Genomic DNA, 26,700 nt, shown 5'->3' on the forward strand with positions numbered 1-26,700 from the left:
TCTGTTGCCAAAACATGGATAGGAAGTGATCTTCCTCTCTTTAATGGGCAATCTAAAGGTCAAGAGCCTGGATGGAGACAAACGGTGACTTTATGCCTGGTGTGTGCTTTGTTGATTTGAAATGTAATCCAGGAAGTCACTGAAAGCTGCCTGCAAGTTGATTATTGCCATTTCATTGCCTCCCTCTCAACAAAAATCAGCAATAAAACTGAAATAGTCACCTGGAAAATAATAGTTATAATGGAAAAGTTCTCAAAAACAGTTTTCCTAACCCATTCAGCAGATAAATGATTTTCCTTTCCATACAGCATTATACGTAAATCTATAAAGTTTTAGAGTAGATGTTAGAAAAAAAATTATAATGGCCCTTAAATTTGGATAATACTCATGCAAATCTGAGAGAGATAGTAGATGAAGTGATCACATGGGTTAGAATATTTTAAAAAATAAGTGTTCTAAAGTGTTTCCTTAGGCTAATATATTTGTAAAAGAGAATAATTTATTCACAGCATTTAAACACATTTTACTTTAATATAAACAAAAAAAGATAATTTGGTATCAAGCCCTTTCCAGACTTCATCTCTCTTTATTCTCTATAGTCTCTTGGCCATATTTAGCTTTTGTGGGAGTTGGGCCCATCATTTTCATTGCACAGAGGAGCACCACAGAAATTCTTGTAAATTTTTCACTTCTACATTTATCACATCAGCACCACTTCTGTGCCCACTTGCTTCTGGCTGGCACTGGGTTTTTAAAATGAGCAACACAATTACTCTGGTGAGCGGCAGGGTGATTAAAAGAGGGCTCTAGGGAGCGCAGTGAAGGAGCGTGGCACGGCAGTTTGCACAGGCAGGGCAAGCAGGCAGAGTTTCAGGTTTCCTCCTGCTAGTGGGGTTTCTACTTTGTTGTTGTGTTCTGGTTGGTTGGTTGGTTTTGGGTTTTTTTTGTCAGGAATGGTTTTTACATGATCAAAAGCTGCATTTAGTAAAAGTGTACGTAGCCAAGTAGAACCCTCCAAAAAGGATGTGTCAGTCCAGGCCCCTTCCTGAGCTTATCAGGTACCAGGGGCATTGCAGAAGAAGCCTGACTGCAGTGTCAACTGCAGTGAATGATCTCCTTCAGCTGGTGGCCGAGCTTAGGGAGGAAGCTGAAAGACTGAGCAGTATCAGGGAAAGTGAAAAGGAATAGATTGGTGGAGTTCTGCCTTTCCATCCTCGCAGGAGGCTCACCAGGAGTCAGAGGACTCCCATGCCTCCCACTGTCAGGCAACAGGAGGACATCTGGGGGGTGAAGGGGAGTGGAGGTGGGTTCATCCTCAGAGAGGCAATAAAAGTTCCTCCTGACCCCCATCATCTATCCAGGTACCACTTCAGAATAGATTTGAGGCCCTGGATCTAGAGGATCAGCCAGAGGATGTAGAGGAAATCGCTGTGTCCAGTGAGCATCCCAATTACCCTTCAGAGGTTAGAGGATCACCACCTCTAACTTCAAAAAAAAAAGAAGGGTGATCATAGTGGGTGACTCCTTTCTGAGGGGAGCAGAGGGCCCCACATGTCAACCAACCCCATCCCACAGGGGGCTCTGGTGCCTCCCTGGGGCCCGGGTATGGGATATCACTGAGAGACTCCCTGGGCTGATCCATCCCTGTGATCATTACCCACTCCTGATACTCCAGGCTGGCAGTGACAAGACTGAAAGAGGAACATCAGGGCAATTAAAAGGATTTTAGGGAGGTGGGTCAAGTGGTTGATAGGGCAGGGGCACAGATAGTCTTTTCCTCAGTCCCTTTGGTGGCTGAGAAAAATTATTAAAGGAATAGGAGAGCCCACATTATCAACAAGTGGCTCAAGGGTGGGTCTCATCAGCAGAATTTTGGGTTCTTTGATCATGGGGCAACTTTTATGTCATCTGGCCTGCAGGAATTGGATGATCTTGAGGGTCTCTTCCAACCTAGTGATTCTGTGATTTGTGCTTGGGATGGTGATACAGCACATACAAGATGTGCATGGAACTCATCTGCATCCCTGGTCTTTCCACCCAAATGAAAAGCTAGGTGTTTAATTATTTTTATGATTAATGTGAGAATTCCACAATATCACCTCTTTTGCATGGCCAGCTTGGGAAAAGCTGTCATGTGCACACCACTGCTCATTCTCCCCCACCACACCCCCTTCCCCCCCAAGCCACCAAATTAGCTCTATATTTCAAGCTCCAGTTCAGCACAGATTAAGATTTATGTTTAAAACTCTACTCCTAGCAGCAAAGCTAAGAAGCTTCCCCATTTTGCATCTATTTGATTATCTCATAATAGGTTTTATTAATTTTCAGATGTGTGGGTTAGGTGTGTTTATAAAGGCTCCTCAGTTTGTTTTTGAGGCGATTAAAAGAAATTAGGTCATACAGATTTGAGACCTCCCACCTTCACTTTTATATTACAGAGTCCTTCAGTTAAATCTGATATTGAGCCTAAGTGATGAACAGTGTAATGAACAAGTGAAAAAGCTTGGCTCAGTGGGACACATGCTATACACCAAAAAAGTAGAGTTTCTTTCTGCAGGGAAGGCAGCAAAGGAGAGAAAGTTCTGTAGCTGTGAATTCAAGGTAGCTGTGTCCTTTCTGCACTTGGTTCCAATTCTGCTCCTGCGTGATTTGATGGGCAATAGTAATTTGAAACACAGAGAAGAAGGTCCTAAACAATATCCTTCTCCCTAGAAGCTCAGGAGGATGGAATGCTGTAAGCTCTTACTCTCTGTAGAACAAATGCCAGCATGCTCAAAGTTTCCCTGTAGTGGAGCTCTCAGGATTCATATTTTGGCTGATCATGAAAGACCAGCAGTTCTCAGAAAGAAAAGTGAGTTAATAAATCCACAGCCCACATTTATCTTCCCGAGCATTTCACAGCCTCTCAAATTGCTTGTCTCCCTCTCTGCATGGATTAAACACTGGGAACCAGCACGGGCCAAAGGACTGGGGCTGGCACAGTGCCCTGGCCTCTTCTCTGAAAAGGCAGCTCTGTCTGGAGGGCAGAGGGCAATGTAGCACAACCAGAAGAGTGGTTTTAACAACTGGGCAATGTTTTCCTGCTCTTTCCCTTTCTGCAGCCAGCACTCACCGTCTGGGGGCTGTGTGAAATACAGACTGTAATTATAGTTGGATACTATTTCCCACGATTTGGGGCTGCAGGAGCAGCCATCATTTTGCATGCTTGTTTGGCACTGAGGAGCTGTTAATTAAAGGTGAGTGCTGCTGCTTTCAGGCAGCCTTGACATTTGAAGGACCTGCTGGTGCTTTTAGCACCTGTGCACTCACAATAATGCAGGGCCTGCTGATGCCCACACAGGGAGATTTATGGGTCTGGGTACAGTAGTCTCAGGGCTTCTGACTGGTGGCCACGTGAGCTCCAGGGTACTGGGACCTTATCTGCACTTGGACACTGCAGCTGGAAGTCCCAAATTGATTTCTCTCCTCCCTTTGCCATCCCTCTGTTGCTGTGGAGTTTCCTTGGTTTTATATATTAGATGGTATTTGCCAAAAAAAATTGTCTTGCATTCATATCTGTCGCGTCCAGAGCTGGCACATCATTTGGGATTTTTATTTTTTATTAATTGATAATTGATTTTAGTTGGTATTAATACTCATTCAGTGGTAGTAAGAACTGCTAGCTCATCTAATTTCAACACCCATCAATTATTAACCACTTGCTTCTGTGGCTATAATTTCTAAGATTGGTTGTGTTTTGTTATACAAATGGCTATTAATCCTACTTATTCCTGAAAAGTATTTTTATAGCTTATATTTCAGATATTATTTAATTACAGTCTGCCACTAAGGAAACAATGCTTGAGAGGGATGAATATGTAACTGGGCTGAACAACTACAGACTCCTCAGAACAGCTGTGAGAGAAGTCCACCTGCTGCTGGGGCTTTCTTGAGGATTTTTGTTTTCTTACCTTTTCCTGTGAAGTGTGTATGACTCACTCCTTCTAAGCAAGTAACCTGATTTAGAATCAGAAACCCAATCTGTCTCTTCCTAGCAAAATTACAAAACCCAGAAGAGGAAGCTGAGTCAAGACTTGTAAAACTCTAAATAAATGTTCATCTAGATGTCACTGGAGACACTTGGACTAGGACTCACCTAACAGAACCCAGGCATCCAAAGTGAGGATAAATTCCTCTCTGAAAAAAAAAAAAATGATTGTATTTAGTTACTCTACAGTTTCCCAGCTGAGATAAACTGATTTTTTTACAGCCCAGCATTAATATTTCAGAGCATTTTCACCCAAGGGCTGCAGGGTCAGTGAAACAGAGAATTCTCAATCACCATCAGCCTGGGCCTAAATGGAGAATTTGTTGTGCTTGTGGTGTCATTAGAAGGGAGAGGAGTGCCAGGGGCTGTTGGGACCTGTTGAGGTAAATCCTGTCCCTAGGAAGCACTGCCTGCCTTTCCTGCTCGGTCTGAGGAGAGATCCTGTCCCAGGGGAAAGGGTTTTTCAAGACTCTCTGCTGTACATTCAGCAGCAGAACAGGTTTAAAGGTACCATTCAAAGGCTGAGGCAAAAAATACGGAGAACTCATGTTATAAGGGATCTTTTCATTGAACTTGGGAGGTTAATTAAAGTTGTTATTGTTAGAGAGTTAATTGATATGTTTAATTATGTTGTAAGATTGTTAAGATAATTGTTAAGTATTTTGGGAATGTTCGGGGTTGATATTGGATTGGGGTCGGGCGGATAGAACAGGGGACTGGTAAGAGATGTAAGAGGGCTTATGGGGACATGGCATGGAACATTCAAGAACATGATGTCATCAGCAGCGCGAGTAAGGATTGGAAGAAACATGCACCAATCATTCGACGCCCTGGGAAAATGATTGGACCCGGATGAACATAGTTATGGACCAATCAGAACCCAAGAAAGCAGCCAATCCTGAAACGGATCCAAAACGGACCAATCCAAGCCTAAGGGAGGGTATAAAGCAGGGTGTTACATGTCAGCGGGGGCTTTTTCTGTTGAGCTTTTCTGTTCGTGGGTTTGTTTGATACGTTGTTGCTGTCCCGGTCTGTAGAGTGGAGCACACAGGACTAGCCTGTGTCTCCCTTCGGCTGCAGCTCAGTATTAATAAACAGGCCAGGCTTTAATTACACCAAAAAGTCTCGAGCCTAGTTTATAACACTCAGCTTGGCTATAAACAACCCAAGTTTATCCCAACAAAGTGTTCTTATCTAAAGAGAATGGCTGCATCTAGGGGTAATGGTCTCTGTCACCTTCTCAATATCTAGCTCTGCAGCTCTGTTCTGGTTCCCAGGCAGGTCATGGACACTCCTGAATTTGCTGGCCATTGCGAGTGGCGGGAGGGGAAGATGAATCTGTGAGATTTAGGAACGTAGGGCTGCTTTAGGACATTGGTGCAAACAGAAAAACCTCATTTTTCACATTTCAGTGTGGTCTGGTGAGTATTTACACACTGGACAACCATCCAGAAAGGCTTGCTGGAGGCCAGATTTGTGTTTCAGTGGGCTCAGATGGCTGGGGTTTTGGATAGGAGGGGGTTTGTATGGTCCAGTTGCAGTGTAACTCGGAGAACAGCTTTCCATCCGTGGGACTGCTGCCTGCTGAGGGGGGCAGCAAGGTTAGGCCTGCAGAAATCTCCCAACTTTAATAAACTTGAAGGGAACCAGATCAGCTTCTTTCCCGAGGTAAGAACTTCACTGTTCTAGAATTTTTAATGGTGAAGATATTTGTAACCTCTGCATGCCAGTTTTTCCATTCTGAAGATCATTAGATGAGAAATCCTGAGTCTCCTACCTTCAGAGTTTTTCCTTTAGTCTTTAGGGGGGTTTAGGCTAAAAATGTAAGAAGTGTATTTAGTATCTAGATAGCTAGATTCAATATTATATTTATAAAGCATATCTAGAAATGATTTATAAGTTTAAGAAATACTTGAATGATCCTCTGTAGTCATGTGGTTTAGTTTTGGGCAGTCCTGTGAGGAACAGAGGGTTGGACCCAGTGATCATTTTTAGTGTCTCCCAACTTGAGATACTTTATTATTCCAACTGATTAGCATCAGTCCCCTTCTCCCAGTATACTAAAATAGTGTGAATGTGTTCTAAATATGAGAGGGCACTACATAAACTACACTAACAGATAATTAATATGATTAACTGTCTGGTTAATTGTTTTTTACCCTCAAAATCATTGGTTAGGAATGATACTCTTTCCTGATCGGATAGATTTTCATCACATTGGGGATAGGAGAGAGAAAAATTTCCCTACTTCCCAGTACTTCAGAATTCAATTTTTCTTTTTTTTTTTCTTTTTTTTAATTTTAATATTAATGGGCTTTGGAAACAGTGCACAGGTGCTGGGAGTGGTTTTCAAGCAAACACAGCCACTCCCAAGAGGAATAAAGAGCATTTGGTGTGGGTTTTTTGGGGGAGGGTTTGTTTGTTTGTAGGTTTGTTTTTGTTTTGCTGTTGTTTTGTTTGTTGGTGTTCTTTTAGTTTGTTTTGGGATTTTTTGTAATACTTTCTCTTGCTTCCAGAAGTGATGGTACAGAAAATGTTGCCCATAAAGAGAACTTTAGTGAAGGATTTTAGTTTTTCTCCCATTTCCCCTCTGTGATTTAGAGCACTTGCTGGCTTCTTTAAGTGCCTATTAAATACTGAAAAAAGTGAAGGCAGGGGGCAACTCAGATAAAGTGTGACTGGTACTTAATTACATTTCCTTGAAATGAAATCACTACAATTAAAAAAAACATCAGCACAGCCAACATTAACATCCTGAATAAGCTCAGCTCATGTGGGTTTCTGACTAAACATAAACCTCCAACTCTCTCAGATTAGGGAAGAAGCTTTACTCCTTCACTATTCCCCTTATCTCTCCAATTCCAGTACAGAGGCACTAATATTTCAGCATCTCAGAAGTTAATCAATAATCTCACGCTCAATTTCAGATCCCAGATGAAATCTTACCACTGGCTAATTATTTCCATGTTACCTTCACCTTGGAAAACAGGAGATTGAAGCCAATATTTTGTGTGGCTATTTTTGTTTTCCCTTAGTCGTTGTGCAGAGATTTCATCATTTCTCTTTTGAACCTCCGTGGATAATTTTTCTCTTCCTCATGTAAGATAGTGCAGAATAAAATCACTTTGAAAAAAGTATTTAAGTGTACCTGGAGAGCTGTTGAAATCAATAAGTGCTCAGATAGGTAAATTCAGGCAAACACTTCAATTTTAAATGAACCTTTTGGGACATTTTGGGGGTTTTAGTGAAATTATCAAGAATATTCCCAGGGTGGGGAAAAGGTGAAAGAGGGCCTGGGGTTAGGTTCTAAGGAGGAAAGGAATAGAATTGGAGTCAGAATTTCCACCCAAAAAATTAAATAAAGGAAATTCTAGAGTGAGGTATCTTTCATAGAAGTTACAGAGGAATTAAATACATTATAAATTTAAAAACATAGCACCTTCTTGTTCTTCTGTATACTGGCTTCTTTTTGTTTTGTTGGTGGGTTGTGTTTTTCTTAATATTACAATCCTTTAGAGGTGTCAGTAAAAATAAATTAGTTTACTCTTACATTAATGTCTATATTTATAACTAAATATATTTTTCAGCTTAAGCATAATTAAGTAGATGAGACAAGAAATAAACTGGTCCAAACAGGTTCTACTATATTTGCATGACCTTTCTCTAAGAAAGAAACATTCTTCCCTCAGTTTTGTTGCTTGTGGAATAACTATTAATTCTAAAATTTCTGCACAGAGTAGATGATTGAGCTATAGTAAAAAGTATATTTTCTGTATTGGTGAAGAAGGGCTGTAGCTGCTAGTAATTGCCACCTAAAGGAGATTTTCAGATAAAATTAAGAAATGTAATTTTTAATGTATTCTATAATAGCTTTCTCCCCAGGGGTAGAACCAGGATTTTGCAATTGGGAGAAAAACAATTTCAATTCTGAGTCGAAAAATGTTTGACTCCTACTCCTACTTTGACTCCTGAGTGTTCCAGGTAATTTCTGAGTTTGAAAAAGTTTGTTTAGGGCTTAAAAACCACCACAATATATATATGACAGAAGAATGTCTTTGAATATTGAAAATACCTTCTGTTACTCTTCATTAATTTTCATTAATATCCATCTAAACCAACATATTAAACAGGCACAGCTTGATAAGGAAATCTCTCATTTTGCACAGTGGGTAATGTTTACATGTTTGTACCTTTCTTTAAACAAGAGAGGTTTCCTGGCATTGACACAGCACCATCTTCCTGCTTGTCATGGAAAAGTGTGGAAATACACCCAGCTGAAACATTAAACCTCTCCTGGTGCTTCTGCATCTTGCTAAATTGAATAAAAATATTTCCCTAACAATATTTTTTTTGTTTGTTTAGACTTTATTTAGCTTTATAGATTGCAGAATTAGGTATTTTCTTCCCATACCCCTCCTCAATTTCAACTGCTTGATTGTCCAGACATGCCCAGTGGAGACAGCTAAGCATCATCGGTATTCTGTAAAGCTGTGGCAGGAATTATTGGTGTGTTTTTTTCAGACAATTCATATGTGATTCCCATTCTAATTAATTCAGGTACTGAATTAATCCAACGTTTTGAGGGAGAATAAGGTGAAAAAAAAGAAAGTACTGTGAGACAAGAAGCCCAGAAGAATCTGAGTGGTATTAAAATATAATCCCACACACATTATGTGACAGAATTCTGTGTAGATGAGGCTTTATTCCCGAGAGATAAAATCTTCTGGCTCTTTGTCAACACATCCTTCCCCTTCTCTGTGATGCACAACAGAGGGAATCTGCTCTCATGGGCCTTGGAAGGTGAACAGGAAGCAAAACTATTGTGTATCCCATATTCACAAAGCATTTTAGTGAAGATCAACTTGAAATATTTGGCAATCTGTGAGTCATTACCAAAGCAAGAGAAGGTTAATCATAACCAAGTTTTTATAGTGGTAAATAAGAAATTCAGCATGGGAGCTTGCTTTGAAAATAACAAGTAAAACCGAGTTTGCAACACTGGGTGTAGATGTTGGGGTCATAACATATCTCACTTATGTTCAAACAAACAATATCTGTTTAGCAGAAATGTCTAAGTGCTTATTGACTGATTAATTTGGGAATAATAAAACCTGTTAACAAATACAAGAGATGTCAAAAGGACAAGTAGGAGAAAATCTTTATGGCAACACAAGCTGGTATATTTAATTTTCACAATGCTTTAAAGGAATATGTTTCTATTTTTCTGTTTCCTTGCTTGCTGCCACCTGGGTTGTTGTTCTTTTTTTCAGAAGCAGTTATTTTGTAACCTGGTGAAAAACAGAGGGTGAATATTTTAACATTGAAACTACTTAATGTGCCAACCAGATCCTATGTATAGAAATACCTTTGCAGAGTGATTACAAGAAAAAATCTTCATTGAAGGGAGATCAAATAGAAAATTGTATGGGAAGATTTTAAAAATGGGAGGGAAAGCTTATTTTCCCTTGTTGGATGATGGAATACAGCAGAACAAGCCTTAAAATCAGCCTGAAAATTAAATTGATTGCCATTAAGTGATTTGTCTCCATACAGACTATTTACCTAGAGAGAGCAGAAAGCAAGGTAAACATTGGTGGTGCAGTTAAGACACTTGGGATTATCACAACTCACATTCTCAAATAAAAGCTTCAGTGCTTCAATCTGAAAGAGAAGAAACAGGCTTGGAATCCTGTGTGCCAAAGTAATCTTGTTACTTCCTCTTTGAACTTCCAGTCTCGTTTTTATATGGGAAAAAACTGCAATTCCCTGGCTAAAACCTGACAACCTCATTTCCAGCACCTATCCAAATCTTAACGAAGCTTTTGTGGGGTTTGATATGCCAAAGAATCCTTTGCTCTGAACTGAAAAGACCTTGAGGGGATGAGATAGCAAGAAATATCTCTTTATCTGTCTAAAGCTACTGACGTCAGATATGATAGAAATGATATCCTGCTGCTCTGCATGCTTTTTATGTGATTGAGTGCAGTAATTAAAATAAATTAGGCTAGTGCCAAGTCCTTAAGCACATGCTCTGGCAGAATTTTATCTCCTGTTGCAGTTTGCATGACGCCTTGCAGTGATGCAAGGATTCATTGGCAGCACAACAGTGTCCAGCTTCTTTATTTACATTATCTTGCTCTGTCACATGTGCCTTTATTGGATGTAATTGATCAGTGGCTGTTCTTTTGCCTTTACTGAATTTTTACACTAATTAAATTGTTTGGCCTACAAAAGAGAATCTCCAGGGTGACCTAAGTGAAGTCTTGCAGTATCTGTTTTTCAAACACTTCTCAATTCAGATGAAATCAAAGTCCTTTCCATTTTATTGAGAGTTAATGATATCTTTACAAAATTTTACTTGCAGAAAAGCTCAAAACATATAATTCCTAATATTAAAGTGAGCTTCCATTCTTTCATAATTAGTAATGCACAAAAACTACCAAGCACCTCCTTTTCCATCTAAACTAAAGGTAGAAGCATGTTATAGGATAAGCCCTGGGGGCTCTCAGGTGTAGAATGAGTAAGTTTCATGGTGGTAAAATCTAATTTTACCTCCCATCACCTCACCCACAAAGAGAAATAAATAACCCAAACAAGATGCAGCATGGAAAAAAATCCATAGATTGCAGAGCTGGGAAGAAACCATGTCAGTAAAATAATTCTCTAGTCCTTCCTCTAAAACAACCATATGAATGGTAGAGGTAAGAAACTGAAAGTTTATTCTTTAAGCTGGGGGTTTTGGGACTTGTGTGTGTTCACACTCACTTTCACAGACATTATGTAGAAGAGTGTCAGGGATTTGCCCAGGTGGAAAGAATGATGTATTTGAGATAAAGTCCTGATAAGAAAGTCGGGAGCAGAATCATTCACTCTCAGATCCGTATGTTATTCTGTCAGCAGCCCCCAGCTACAAATCCTGGGACTTTATTAATAGAACTGCTGGAAAAATGCTGAGTCAAAATCATCAAAACACTCTGGGAAAAAAGTTTGTTTTTTCTTAGCTCCTCCTGGCAGGTTTCCATGGAAACTTGCCTGCCTCACCCACAGTTTCCCTGTCTGAAACCAGAATTCCAGCCATGGGATGAGCACAAACTGCTTGGCTGCTGTGGCTGTGAGGGTTCAGAGGGCTGCTGGAACATCATCTCCAGGTTATTTTGAAAAGCTGAGCAAAAATATTGCATCACTTGCTGTAAACAGCGTCTGAGGATTCTTGTCCTCAGAAATGTTGGAGTCTTTTCCCAGCAGGCAACAGTTTTTCCCTCTCTCGGGTTTTCACTCAAAAAGGAAGTTTGTGCCCTGACTAGTTTATTAAAAAGCTGCCATGGCTCATACTTCAGCCATGGACCTACAGAACGTTCCCACTGCTTTTACAGAAGCCACAAGCTGGCAGAAGCAGGTTCTGATCCTTGTCTGAGATGAACTTTAACTCCTTGGTGTGGAATGGTTTCAAAGCTCTTTTCAAAGAGGAGGAGACCTGTGCTGTGGTAAGAAAGGTGTGAAAGGAGTTATTGCTTAATAAACCTGTTGGTTTTTTTGGGTTTTTTGTGTGCTGTGAAAGAAAAATTAGCCCTTCAACTGGCTTTTAAAATCTGTATGAGAGGACCATTGTCTCTGAAAATTTGACTTTTTCAAATTTTTTCAAGAAACAAGGCAACATTTGATTTTGTTCTAATTTTAGATTTATTAAAATACAAAAAATAAAGTATCTTTTATAAACACAGCAGGTACTCAACTAACGATCAATGTGTTAAGAGATGCAGACAAAATCACTTTAACCCCCCTTGAAATTAAAGCACTGAAATAAAAAAGACAATCATACTTGTTAGCTAAAATCTCTCATCCTGGCTGAGTTAAATTTTATGGGTTTTGTGTGAGAGTTCTTTATTGGGAATGTTTTCATCCTGTCCTTCCAGATGCAGACTTTACTTCTCATTGCTGAGGGCTGTTGTCACCATTTTAGTCATCCTCCTGTTTTGTAAGCTGGGTGTTTACAGTGTGGTGAGAAGATTCAGACCTTTGCCTGTGAGGCAGAAGGCAAATGGAAAAAATCATCCTTGCAGCTGTGGAGGAAGCAAAATTAGGTCTGAAGTTACATATTTTCAACCCTGAGTAACAGCAAAGGGTTGCACATTGTGCTCAGCATCATCAGGGAGAGGCAACAATTGTGCAGGAGCAGCAAGGAGTCGGTGAAGAGCCAAACAAGGACAATTTATGTCCCTCGTTTTCAGCACACAAACACATGTGAATGTGCCCTACACATGATCTGTCACATCCTCTGGACTCACATCAATCTCTACATCGCTGCTGTCACAAATTACTTCCACATAAATTCATTTAACTAAGAGTGATCCTTGTTTTATTGCTTCCAGGTTTCCCTTCCATTCTTTTTCTGAGTTGCAACAGGGACATCCTGGCACTGGAAAATCAGGATTTCTGAACTTTCTGGGTACCTTCTCTAGCGGGTCTTTCCCAGGTCTGCCATGCCAATACCCCACCTTTACATTTACCTTTACAACTAAAAGTAAATAACCAGCACTTGATGGGTGTTTCTGTTGGAGGTGCTGAAGTACTGAGGACTGTCAACTTTCTGTTCAGGCTCTGGCCATTGCTGTTTCTCCCTGTTATATTTTCCCTAGTTTTATTCTTAAACACATGAAGTGATCACACTCCTATTTTTCAACTCTGATCATATGATTTCTTTCACAGGCCCAGCCTTTCCATGGAATTTAATAGAACTTTGTCATCAGGCATTGGTCATATTCCTTCAGCCATTGTACCTGAAGGGGCTCTCAGCTTTCTGGTCACTCTCCTAAAGCTTTCAGTGTTTGCTTTACTCTTTTCTAAACTTGCCTTTGAGGAGAAACTCTGCAATATCCTTCATTATCATTGCTTATTTTTAACAATAAAGAGATATCTTTTCATTAGGTGGTGTCTTTTCTCTTTCAGATTTTCACATTTATATTTCCTTACTGTAATAAACCCACTCCTGTTCTGTTTGTCTCATCTCCTTATTGTGTGCTGAGTAATGAGAGTGAATTTCTCAGGGCCAGGTATTATTTTCTTTTTCTTTAAGCACATCTAACTCAAAATACATCCTTTCCCAAACATTTTAACATCTAATATGATCTGACACATGATTAAGAGTCCAAAATCTTGCAAGTTATCTCAGCTTTTAAGCTTTAGATTCATTTGTGCTTTTGGGAAATCTTACCTGCATGGGAAGATAAAATGGGAAGACTCTCCTTTCCTAGGACTTTTGTGTGTGGAAAGGTTGGACATTCAAAATCCTGGTTACAAAATGGGACTGCCTTTGACAAATGAAGTGCCAATGCCCTCAGGGAAACACAATATGGGATTATATGCCAGTTATTAGCTGGCAGAAAATCTTAGGTACATTTCTATGCCCTCTATTATTTAGCTGTGCATGTGGAACGGGCCAGATTTTCTCATGTTCTTGCCTGTTCTGAAACCCTCTAGGGTGGTATCAGGAAGCCAGATCTATCCAGCAGATTATTCCCTGGATACCTGACATGCTCACACACTCTGCTTTAGCCTGGGTTGGTAAAAATTGGGGCATTTTTAGAACTGTGTCAACCTTTTACCTGCAGCTGGCTGCTCCTTTTCTGGGAGCTGCTTTCAGAGACAGAAGCATTCAGGCTCCTTCCTCCACACTGTGGGGCAGATTTTTGGAAATAAATTCTTATCTGTGAATGATTTCCTGGTGATTCCTACCCACTGCAGTGAGGTACAGGGGCTTTGCTGGTACTTTTTATCAACTTGTTCTACAGGTGTGAAATATTTCAAAAAGCAAATAAGGAAAGGCAGTGCATCAGCTGCTGACAGGATATTAGATGCTGAATGATGTGAGAATATCTGCAGCAGAGAGAAAATAATTCTTCCATGAAAACCTGTCAAAAATTATTGTCACAGTCTTCACAGTAATGCAACTTTCAGCAATTGAAAATCAAACTGTGATACCAATTCTCATATTTCTTCTGATTGACTTGTTGCCCTGATCTTAAACCAAATCTTGCAGTCTAAAGGCTGCTATCACATTTCTTGTTTTGCTTTGGAAGAAGAAAACTGATATTTTTATCAGTATTTTACAGGCAGTTTGTCAGAGCTGCAGTTTTAACTGTGGTCCCTCTCCCTGGAATAGCATCAGGGATGAATAATTTTTCCTATGTGAAGTTTATTGTTTGAGACCCAATTCTCACCTTAGATAACACCCCTTCCCTCTTCTCCTCCTGGTGAAAGCAGAAGTTTCCACCTCAGGCTTTGTCCCAGCACATCCTCTGGAATAATAAATGGAAGTCACAGGTCTTGGGCACTGCTTTTGTCACAGCAGAAAGGGCTAAGGAAGTCTGGGAGAATAAAAACGAGCAACAGTAGTAGGTGCTAAAGGTCAAAGGACGGGTTTCACTTCATTTTTGCATATTTTCTCTCCAAGATGCTGTTGGTTGATCAAACCAGTTGAGTGAGTGATCAATGCATTCATCCTCCACAACTTCAGTGGATGTTAAGGGTGGAGAAATGGGGAAAATGTGAACAGAATGGAAAGAGGCAGATAATTTGTAATTTTTAAATGGAGACTTAAGGGGATGATAAACTGTCATGTGGGAGAGCTTTATATAACACAACTGAAAACCATAAATATTAGAATTTGCCCAGCATAAATCAGTAGCTGTTTTTCCTAAGCAAGGACTGTGGTTTACAACAACAGCAAAACTGTTGTTCTTGAACAAGATCACACTTGGTTTGTATTTATTTGGGGGCCTCTGTGACTGTTTTATTGTCTAATTATCATTTTCCCCTTTGTTGCTTGGATTCTGCTTCATCACAGTATATATGTAACAGCATTTTTGGTAGCTGTGTATCCAAAATAATCCAAATGAAATTAGTAGAAGTAAAAATGAAACCATTCAGGCTTGGTTTCAGTAATCAGTCACTCACATGGAGGGGCTGGAGCGTGTCCAGGGCAGGGAACGGAGCTGGGAAGGGGCTGGAGCCCCAGGAGGGGCTGAGGGAGCTGGGAAAGGGGCTCAGCCTGGAGAAAAGGAGGCTCAGGGGACCCTTCTGGCTCTGCACAACTCCCTGCCAGGAGGGGACAGCTGGGGGGGAACAGGAGGAGAGGGAATGGCCTCAGGCTGGGCCAGGTTGGACATCAGCAGGAATTTCCTCATGGAAAGGGGTTTTACACTGTGGCAGGGGCTGCCCAGGGAGGTTTGCAGTGCCCATCCCTGGAGGTGCCCAAGGAAGGGCTGGAGGTGGCACTCAGTGCTCTGGGCTGGGGACAGGGTGGGCATCGGGCACAGCTGGGACTCGATGGGCTCAGAGGTCTTTTCCAGCCTCAGTGATTCTGTAATTCTATGGTTTAATGTGTGAGTGTTTAGGATGCTAATTTTCATCCCAGTGTTCACTGCTATTTGCTCAATTCCTGATAAGAACTTGCCATCAGTTCTCTGAGGCTTTATCACACTTTCAATTTTACAATCCAAGTTATTTCATACAACAGGGTATTTCCTCTTGGGTTTTCATAATAGTATGGGGATGGGGGAATTCATGTTTAAAAAACTAAGTGTATTGAATTCCTCAAAGAAGATTTCTCTCTGTCTTGAATCAAGCATAATTTTCAGGAAAATATTGGTCAGCTGTGCAGACTAAAGGCTAAGATGTAAATTCAAACTATAAAATGCCTGCCTATAATTTAGTTAAATTTATATCACTATATTATTATTGATTTTAAAAATGTAGAATTTGCTGTATTTTCAGTGACATAAATTTGGGTAATGTAAATTACCCAAAAATTACCCAAAAATGAAAATTTTGGGTAAATTTGGCTTTGGGTAATGTTCTCATACTCATTGCAACTGTGCTATAACTCAAATATTGTAGAAAGGTGTTTGCCCTGGAATTGAGGACAACTATTCACTTAAAAGAAATAAGCTGCTAAGAAACTCTTCAGGGGTTTTTTTGCATTCTCAGAGGTGAAATTCAGAGAAAATATATTCACATCATCCTTTCCCTTCCTGAAAAGGTATGAAATGGTTTCTTTGATAGAAACTGTGGAAAAAAAACCTCCTTTTTAAGCAGTTTCTAATCCTTCCCTACCCTGCAGGTATTCTAGAAATAGCGAAGAAATAGAAAGGGGAATGGTTGCATCAATATTGTTTTCTTTCCCCTCTGTACACTCTCCACCATGTGTTAAAACTCTTGCAGCTAGAGGAAACAGTTTTTAGAAGAAAAATCCTGTTCAAATGAAGGAAAGGCTGGTGCTTGCTTCCTAGAAATAGGAAGACTACAATATGAAACCTTCCCAGAGCACATGTCTACTGTACAGCTCAAATCCCCAGTACTTTCACTCTCAAAATAGGATTATTATATTGCAAAAATACTAGCTTTACACAGATGAATTTTACATTGGCATTCCCCCCAGTTTGTTTGTGACAACTCCACGATCTGCAGACCAAATATCAAACCACTTTAACAGCAGCTCCTGTGGAGTTTCATATGACCTAATTTATTTTCCATCTTTGCAGTGAGTGTGAGATGCTGGTGATAAATCCCAAATAGAAATAGGTGGAGTTCCCCTTGTCCACATGAAAATGTATGATATACCCTCCTGTTTTTATGGTGGGTGGCTCATATGGCTGTTTTATGGAATAAATTCTGTATTCAGGTTTCATGCAATCTGCCTGAGCTGAGTCCCTCTGAATTAAGGGGATGAATGTGCAAAGTTTAATTTAAAGCATGAAGAAACAATTGTAAGGTTTCACAATTAACTGACCTCAGTAAGGGGCAAACGTTATGCTTCTTATATCTGCTGTACATAACATGCCTGGCTACTTCCCACAGAAATCAGAGATTTATGATCAGATATCCAGGGTGGAGTTGATCCATGTGCCTGGAAAATGGTGCTTTTGGTAGAGGGCATGATTTTGAGTCCTTTTTTTTCACTTGTCCTGTGTTGAAAAGCCTGATATTGAGAAGCAGGGGTTTGCTTTCTGTGATTCAGAAGGGCGTGAGGAACAATAACAAGCAGCACTCCTTGGGATGGGAAAACTCCTCTCTTCCCTAGTGAGCGAGGAAGTCTCTCCACACCCAGCATTTCCCAGCGACCATTCACCACAGAGGGGAGCAAAAGAGGGCAGAGGAAACTGAACCCAGGATAGCGTGGGGATAAGATAAAGTGGGATAAAACACATGAAGTAATGTTTCTAAAGGTGTGTTCCTAAATCATTGGGGACTTCTTAAATGTGTATTGACTGGTGGTACTTTGTCAGGGCACAGAGTTAAATGAGCAAGAATTCAAAATTAGATTTCCCTTAATATGTCTTGTGTGTAAAATGTCTGGTTTAGGTATATTTTTATGTAATGACTGAAAAATGAGGAAGCAGAAAAAAGGTGTAAATTAAAGGGGATGGGGGAACTTGGCAGGAGTATATTTCTGCAAATTTCAGTAATTTCTGTATTTTATGAGGTGTTTCTGGTCTCATATCTTACCCCAAACCAGGGAAATTCCAACTCCTCAAAGCTCAGCCAGAAATTACACCAATGAGATGCCACCAGACCCACAATACCAAATTTTTACTTCAGGGCTCTGAGCAACACCACTGATATTTTGGTGGCTTAGCCTAATAGTATTTGTTCCCAAGCTGCTGAAACTAATTTTGAACTAATTAGCTCAGCTGCTTTTCAAGTGGCTGATGATTCAGATTCCCTACACAAAAACAACACCTGACTGACTCAAAGTTCTTGGCATTCCCAATATTTTATTGTTTCCCTTCACTGAGGCAAAACAAAGCTAGGCTGGTCACAAAGCCCAAATTATCTTGACAGATGAAGTCAAGTTCTGCCTAAGAGACTCACCAGGCTGTTTTGTCTGCCAGATATGGATCCAATACAGTGGAAAACAGTGTAAAAGAAAGCTTTTAGACTTGGGAACAAGGAGGATATTCTGGAAAAAGCATAGGTTTTCCCCAGGAACATCAGTTAGATTACCCAAGCAACTTTTCAACAAAAAGCGGTGGAATTGACCTAAAATTCACTCCTGAGGCAATAAGTGCACATTGGTATAAATGCACCAAGAGCCTCCAACCAGGAGTTGTGGGATTGTTAATTGTGGACATGTGTTTGGGGTGTCTGCCACTGCCTGGTGATCACACATGGAAGAGAGAGAAAAGAAAATATTTTCCCATAGACAGGAGCCTTGTGAAATCTCTCTGGAGGGTCTCTCACCACTTGCTAATGGCTCAGATTTGGGTTTGTTTCAGTTGGCACAGCAAAAACATAAAACATTTTTAACCTTCTGTTCTCAAGAATCGGTTCAGAAGGGTGAAAAACATGAATCTGACTGAAATGTGATTTGAAAGAAATGCCATGTTTGATTTGTACTTCTTTTACAAGCCAAAATAAAGCGCTTCAGATATCAACATTTAAAGATCTTATTCCAACTGTGGTCAAAATAAACTAACCAGAAGTTTAGCCAGTAAAGAAACATGGGGCACTTACTCCAATAATCATTCTTGACTCCTGTAAAACCTATGGGGATCCACAAACTGTAATCCCATTTATTTACCTGTAATTCACCTCACAGGGTTTCCAGGGTGAGCATTACAAGGTGGGTTGTACAAAATTCCATTCAGATCAAGTATTAAAAGCTCTCTTCCAATGGAATTATTTTAAAGGAAGAGGTACCTACAAGTGTCTGATCATCCAGAGAATATTTCCCCTGAAAAATTATGTGGTTTTGAGCAACATGAAAGCAGCAAATCTTATGTCTACTAAAACTCATTTTTAATTCTGAGCACTTGTATATTGAAGTGACCAGGTTAAAGTAAAACCTAAAACAGCCTCCACCCCAAAACAAACAAACAATTAACAAAGAACACCCTCCCCTCCCAAAAAAAAAGAAAAAAAAATCAACTTTTTTTTTGGTTAATTAACAGAAATGCAGCTGTAATGCAGGCTGGGTAAAGTTTTTTCAAATAGGATTCTTAATTGTACAGGGGGTTTTTATTCTTGTTAAGTAACTTGGTGTGAATTGAGGAGTGATGTACAAATTAGTTTTCAGCAAATAGAGTCTAAAAATGAAAAAAAGGTAAAAAAATACTGATTTTTTAAGGAATTAAAGTCCATCTCTAGGGAAGCTTTCTTTATTGGTGATTTTGCAGTTGATATCAGTTCTGCAGCTAAAAAAAAAAAAAATAAACTATTACTTGCCTCATAAAATCATAAAACCAGAATGCCACGTTACAATTAAGATATTCATTAAGTGGCTTTTTCCCCCCCCCTTTGCCATTCAAGAAAATGCAAAAGAAGTTTTGATGAGAAAAGTCTTCCTTTGAAATTATTTTTATAGCCTTTTATTTCAGCTCAGTGTGTGGGGTTGGCCTTCCTCGGCAGACAAGCACATTTCTGAATTTTCTCACTTCTAGGACGCCCCAATAGAATTCTGCAAAGCTTATTTCTGTCTTAACCTCTCAGTTAGAGGCTTTTTCTGTAAAGGAAGAGGAGCAACAATGTTATTTGGGATTTTTTAGCTGTTGTCGGGGTTTTTTTAAAATATGATCAGAAGCAAACTGTGGTTTGTCAGCCTAATCAGACCTGGCATCTGCAGCTCCCCAGTTTGAAGCTTTACCAATGAATGCCGTAAGTAACATAATTTCAGAGCTCTCTGCCAGCTCGTGAAATTCATTTTCTACTTCTAGAACAAGGAAAAAAAGAATTGGACTACATTAACAGTAATCTAGCCTTTGGAAGAGGTACTCCAGCTGTCAAAGGCAGATTTTCTAAAATAAAAGCTACTGGCCCATAGCTCACACAATGCATTTGACAGGTGAATTGGAGCCAAACCGATGGAAATTAATTTGGAATTATTATCCTTATTTCAAAATTAATACAAATTTTAAATATCATCGGTTCACATGATTTTTAAATTGGGGTGGTGGTTTTTTCCAGTTTGTTGAATTGTGCTGGAAGAACCTAGCAGTCTTTCTTGATTATCACTGTTCCTGGCAGCTGAATGAATCCTGAAAGTTTGCAGCAGTCTCAGCTCCTGCTTCACATTTCAAGAAAATATCCTGAAGTACAAAAAAAGCTCCAGCTGGACATTCTGTCCACACCCTTGTTTGATTGAGAAGATGTAATTTGTTTGCTGTTACAGAAGGGTTATTTGTTGATGGATGATTGAACACTGAATTCCTCTTGGCAAGAATCAGTTTCCAAACCTGAGCTGCTTTATAATTTTTGAGCTATTTTTCTACAGATAAGTGAACTCTTCAGCTCATAAAGGAATTGTCATGGATTGTCAAATCATTACAAGAAATATTTTCTTAGTTTCATGAGGTGACTGAATGATTTTAATTTATTTTTTTTCCCATGGCTCCTTTTGATGCTACTGACTCAGAATTTTGCAGTCTTTTCATAGATTAGAAATGCGCATTTTATATTTAATTGCCTTTTTCCTGCTGTACTGGCCAAAAAGTGGCATAAATCAAATTAATAGACTTTTGAAACGGTCTTTGCTCAAAGAAAGGGGTTACACCAACAAAACACAGAAGTAATGTTCCTCTCCATTTCAAAACCTAAACATGGACAAACAGCTTTAGTGTTATTTTAATGTTCTTGGACAACATGATTATTTGTCAATTTTTGCAAGCATATCTCCAAAGGAGAAAATTCCCTGCAGATGTTTTCCAGTGTCTTTAAGTGGTGTTTATTAAATTTGGTCACTTACTGGTTTTCTTCAAAATGAAGAACATTTTGTGTGATTTCATTTCCCATCTGAGATAACATCATGCATAACAATGTAGTGACACTTGATCGCCACTCTCATTGTGAAACATATTTTAAGTACATGGCAAGCAAAAATGTCTCCAGTTTCCCTTGCCACATGTATTTATTCCTGCCATTTAAAACATCTTTGGAATGCTATGAAAATATTTTGGTTTTAGTTTAACTGTAAAAAAAATGAAAACAGAAACTTAGAATGAATCATAAAATATCCAAACAAATTTGTTCCCCTCCCTCTGCCATGCACAACAGCCTCAGCATTTTCTCATACTGATCTTTTTCATCATTAATTTCTTTCTGCAGCTGCAAACAAAATTGTTTGGATTATTATATTATAATAAAATCCAACCAATTCAGCATCTTTAATTCTGTAGCGACATTCTTTTGATTTCCCTGTTTTCTTTTTTTATCTCTGTAGAAATCTCAGTGAAAGAAGTTCGTTTATCCAAATATTGTTGCCTTTTCAAGTGCAGTTATTTCTTGCCTGAATAAACAAACAAGTTTACACTATCCAGCAATGTGGATGTCTGGTCAAAATATTGAAATAATTTGGCATGCTAGTAAATAATTCATTTCATCCAGGATTCTGTGAAACACATAAATATGTATTTTGCTGCAGACACATGCCAGATAATGCAAAGGCTTTCTGGGGTTAAGAACATATCAAATTTAGGCTTGTGCTTGCCCATCTCTGTTCTGTTCCCTGGTTTCCAGGCAGAGAAATGCTTGTTCTAAGTTGAGAACACAGGGAAGAGTTTCATTGATATTTGGTATTGTATTAAACTCCTGTTTGTACCCATGACTATCAGGAGATCTTCCCTGAAACCACAGTCAAGTGGCCAGGCCAGGTTCAGGTTCATCACCCAGGAAGGTGGTGGCTGATTTTGATGTCATTTGAGGTATCCTGTGTCTAGATTTGATCATGAGCTGATTGAGGAATGTATGTGAAACACTATCTGACTGAACTTGATCAAATTCTGGCAAGAAGTGCCAAATATCCCTTAAAAAAACCCAACTCATATGAGTATTCAAGTGTGGAGCTTGCAGATGTCTCTTTAGACTAAAAAGTGAAGATTTTAATGAGTTTTGAGTAGTACAGAAGTGCTGCACATCCACATTGAGTATATGGACCTGTGAAAACTTACATTGTTTGTGTTGCTAAGGCAGTAATTTTTTTTTCTGTCATAAGTTAGCAGTAATTAAATTAAATACCATTTTAGTAGATGTTGCTTGAATCCATCAACATTTTTTCAGGGACTCCTTACCTGTTGTTTCAGGTAGTTTTATGAAGTGATGCTTCCTAGCAGATTGCAGCTCACAAAAGCACTGTGTAAGTAGGGCTTACAAACAAAAGAAACAGCTACAAACAAAAGAAAGCAGCATGGTTTCTGTTGGAGGGATGTAAAATGATAAATCTGTTTGAGTTCTGTCAGGCTAACTCGATAAAAAGCTGGAAGAGTTGTTCATGTTGTTTGTGAGTCACTGGTTGTGGACAGCACAGACTGAGGGGAGATGGGAGAGGGAATTCTGAAGAGACACGAGTGGTAACTGGTGACAAACATATAAATACATAATCGTACAGAGTGATAGTGAAATGAGGCTCTGGGTTGGAGACAATCCTCTGATTATGTGGTATTTGTGACCATTTGTTTGGGAAAAGTGAAATGGAAGAAGTCTTTGCCTGAGTTTCTGTGTCATTTTTGACATTGCCCTTCTAGTGATGTATTTGTCTGGTGGTAAACTGCAGCAAAACCTCAGGGGACAAAACTCTTCCCAAGCACCAGGATAAAGTGCTTAAACTGGAAAATGTGTGGATTTGCATGGAGAGCTGGGGGGAGGGGGGTGTTGCATCATGATTAATATGAATAAATACATATGCTGTAGTGGTATAAACCATATGAATTTGCTGATTCTCTAATCCTTAACTCAGATTATATTCCTTTTGAACATCAGCCCAGACCACTGGCTCAGTGATACTCAGCCACTGCCTCAGCAATTCTGGAGTTTACAGTCTGGCTCCAGTGGCCAGATGTAATCCAAACTCTGCTTAAGATTCCACTCTCTTGTCCCTCAGCCATAGCTGGCATAGAGACATTCTGGCATACTTCTTTATAGAACATTTATCATGTCTTAAAGCAGATTCCTTTTGCCTTTTCAGTGGGGTAAAAATGCCCAAACAACATGGTGTCCTGCCCCCCCATAAAAAAAAAAAATCCCAAAAAAATAACACAAGAAAGGGAAGAGTTCTTTTGATTTAATGGAATGCTTCAGGTTTACAACAATGCACATGAAAGCTGACCAAGATTTGTGTGACATGAGCAGGCATCTCAGCTCAGTAATAAGAAAACAATAGTTCTTTCTATTTGGATTTCTTTTTTTCCATAGAATTCCAATCTTGGTTCAGTTAAGACACCCTCCAGGGAACACTCCAAAAGTGAACTTTAAAATGTAAGGGCAAGCACAACTATCAAAATTTCTGACAAGAAAGCTAAGCAGCTTGCTGATGATAGTGGGTGGGGGAAGGCAGTAAGAAATGTGTGATACCATGTTCAAATTGTATATCCAGTGCAAGCCAAAATATTATCTTCGTTCAGGGTTTAGGCTACAAAAAATATCAAGCACTACTTTCTCAGACATTTGTCTGATTTGGGATTTATTTCAATCCACTAAGCTTTGAAAGCATTTCCTTAAAATGTTAATGCTGCTTTGACAATATAAAATCAACTTCCTACAAGCTGCCTGTTCCTGTAAAATTTCAATTGGTGTCTCTATATATACTTGAACTTACAAGAATGCATAATGAACGGAAAATCCTGTGGGAAAAGTGGATTCATTTCCCATCCCATTGCCTTAAAACACCTTTCTTTTCAAGCAAACCAAGTGTGCAGGCAGCTACACAAACACATGGCTAGAATTTCCAGAATTCTGGAATTCTCAGACTGAATTCTGAGCATCTGATTGACTTCCTGGTGTAGTCAGGGAAAATCACAGCCTGTGGTGTCAGTTCTTTGTGGCTGAACATCTTCCACAGGAGCCATGGACAGGATTTCCTCTGCCAGGAGGTTTTACTTCCACAAATTTGTATTTCAGAAAGATGGGCATTTCTGAAAATGAGGGATGGAAAAAACTCCTATAATGCAGCATGTATTTACTGAATTTCAAAGTGATAAAATAATAAAATTATTACTTTAGGAAATATTAAGCACAGTTCTCCTCCCCTCTACCTAACACTTGGATAAAGACAACTCTGATTTTAGGCACGTAACAAAAGGCAACTTTGAATGTTTTTTCATGTACAGCAATAGTTAATGAATCCAGGGGAAATGATTTATGTCTCGTATTATGCAAAGTCTGGCATGACATTAAGGAATTTTGGGATCTGTAAATTCATCCAGCCTTGGGTCAGCTTAGCCAGGCTGGGGCTATAGCAGCAGACATTTAGGTATTTCAGAGTTAACCATGCAAAACCACAGATCTGATGGTGGGTTTAGTTATATAACATAGCTAAGAGCAAGTAGCCTCTCAGAATTCCTATTAGCAGGCAGATTTGGAGCTTTTGTCAATTTGTCCCACTTTTGTGCATAAGCAATAAAAATACAACTTCTAGACTGCTCCTCTGCCCAGGAACTCTCCATGAGCACATTAGAAATGTAACACAGTGCACTTTTAGGCCACAAACTCCCATAAACATAGACAGGGGCAAATATAATTCATTTTTTCCTGTAGGAGGTATAAGGAAAGAAGAGCTGATATTAGTTCTGTGAGGAACAGCTGTTGTAACACCTCCCTGCCTCACTCATTTTTTTCTGCATCATCATCTTTCTGTTGTGCTTTTGATAGTTTACAAGTACAAAGGTGTTTTTATTACAGATTTTAAATATTCCTCAGGTTAAGTCTTCCTGTGTTGGGAACATCTGCCTTTGTGTTACTTTGTCATCAAAACAGGAATAAAAACACTGTGCTGAACATAGTACAAAGGTACTTTATAATTCATCTAAGAGACTGTCTAAAATTAATAAGGCAAGGTTAGGTGGAAGTGGACAAAACACTGTTTTCTAAGATAAAATTAAGGAAATTGTGCTGGAAATGGCTAAAACTTCGTGATTCTGAGAATTGCTACTTTTTATACTGTTCAGTACAATCTCATTTCTCCTACATTTGAGGTGACTGCAATATCTCTTCCCACTCTTATTCTTGTCCAGCTGAAACCTCTGGAAGTGTCCTGACAGGGAATAAGTCAAATACATCACCCCAAATTTAACAATGAGACATGTGTTTGTTTAAGCAGAGGTCACCCTTGGCTGTGACAGCAGCATGGCACATGTAATTCATTGAATTTTGCTTTCAAAGCAAACAAACCCAATTCTAGCAAACCTACCAAGAACTATTTTCATTTCATTTTGTAAGACATACCGGTACTTTGAAATCTCTTCCTGTTTTCAGATGGAACAAAATAACATATTTGAAAGATTGAATGGTGTACAAAAAAAAATCAAGGTTATTTCAAACACTGAAATTTTTAGCCCTTGGGACAGACACAGAGTTTTGTTTTATATGGTCAGAGATAAGAAAAACAAGTTCCTTCTTCAATAAGAAAATTAACATATTTGAAGTATTCAGATAAAAATACTTCAATATTTCCTATTTTTTTAATGTTCACCTGGAAAATAAGTAATTATCAAAATATTTTAAATTTGGTCAGTTGTTTTTCTTATTTGTGCTGGAGATTTAAGATAGTGAGATATAATCATATTCTCAATTGCTGCAGAATTTCTGACGTGACTAGAAAGAAAAACTCTGGTCTTATATGGATAAACAGGGATTTGAATAAGATCTGGCTTGAGTATCTTGTCTCTTGCTTTTGACAGAGGGAGTTGGTTTTGAATAATTTGTCTCAATTTTTTAGAACTCACTTTATATTTAAGACATTCAAAAGTTAAGAAATGAAACAGAACTTTTTGGACTGGTCACATTTTAGGACTTACCATAAGCTTAGTTTGCATGAAATAAATAAAAAAATACAAAGAAAAATTGTTGAGAATCAAGTTTTTTGGGTCTTTGGAATAAAAGGGTGTAAGAAAACTGTTCAGAGATTTTATTCTTGAGTTGTTAAAAAAGAATATTCTCCAGTACAGCCACGGGTGTCTGGAACAGCAGTTTCTTGCTCCGTCAGAAAGGAAAGTAATGAAAGCACAGGATAATTCTGTCCTATCACTTGGCACAGCATCAGTTGTGCTCATTCTTCTATCACAGCTTTTGAAACCAGGGAGACAGCAGCTATCTGGGTAGGAAACACTAACTCAGCAAGGAAGCTTTCCAATCAAATATTGAATATCTGCACTTAAGACAAGCTCCATAAAATTCCCTGCCTTGGAAGTGCAATCCTCACCAGAAAGTTTCTTCTCCCTGGGGTGGTGGAGTTTGCTCTTCACTGCTCCTAATTCACGTCTGTGCTTTTCCTTGTGCAATATGGGGATGATGAAGACTCTTCCTCTCAGACATTCCACACATACCCATATGAATAAAAATAACACGATGGAGCCTTTATTTAGGTCCTGCCAGCCCCAAGACTGATTTATGGAGTGTTGCTGTGTAAGTCACCTGAGCATTTGTTGTGTTGCTGCATCCTCTCCAGAGCCATAAAGGCCAATTCAGCTCTTTTATACACAAATATCACAGTTCATATATTATTTATGAAGTCTTAGGAGGACTTTTTGGCAAGTGCATTTGGCTTGCAGTTGGGAAATCTGTGGTACAACTGCTTAAACTGCATTTGGCTTTCTTTGAGTAGAGTAACATCATTACCTGCATTGCCAGGGTCTCCTTCCAGAGCTTCACATGCAGGGCAGTGACATCACCTGGGCTGTGTAAAACTTGCA

The sequence above is a fragment of the Pseudopodoces humilis genome, chromosome 2 (assembly GCF_049639895.1).
Source record: "Pseudopodoces humilis isolate 2021_Gansu_Grassland_sample_001 chromosome 2, ASM4963989v1, whole genome shotgun sequence".
In the NCBI taxonomy this organism is placed as follows: domain Eukaryota; kingdom Metazoa; phylum Chordata; class Aves; order Passeriformes; family Paridae; genus Pseudopodoces; species Pseudopodoces humilis.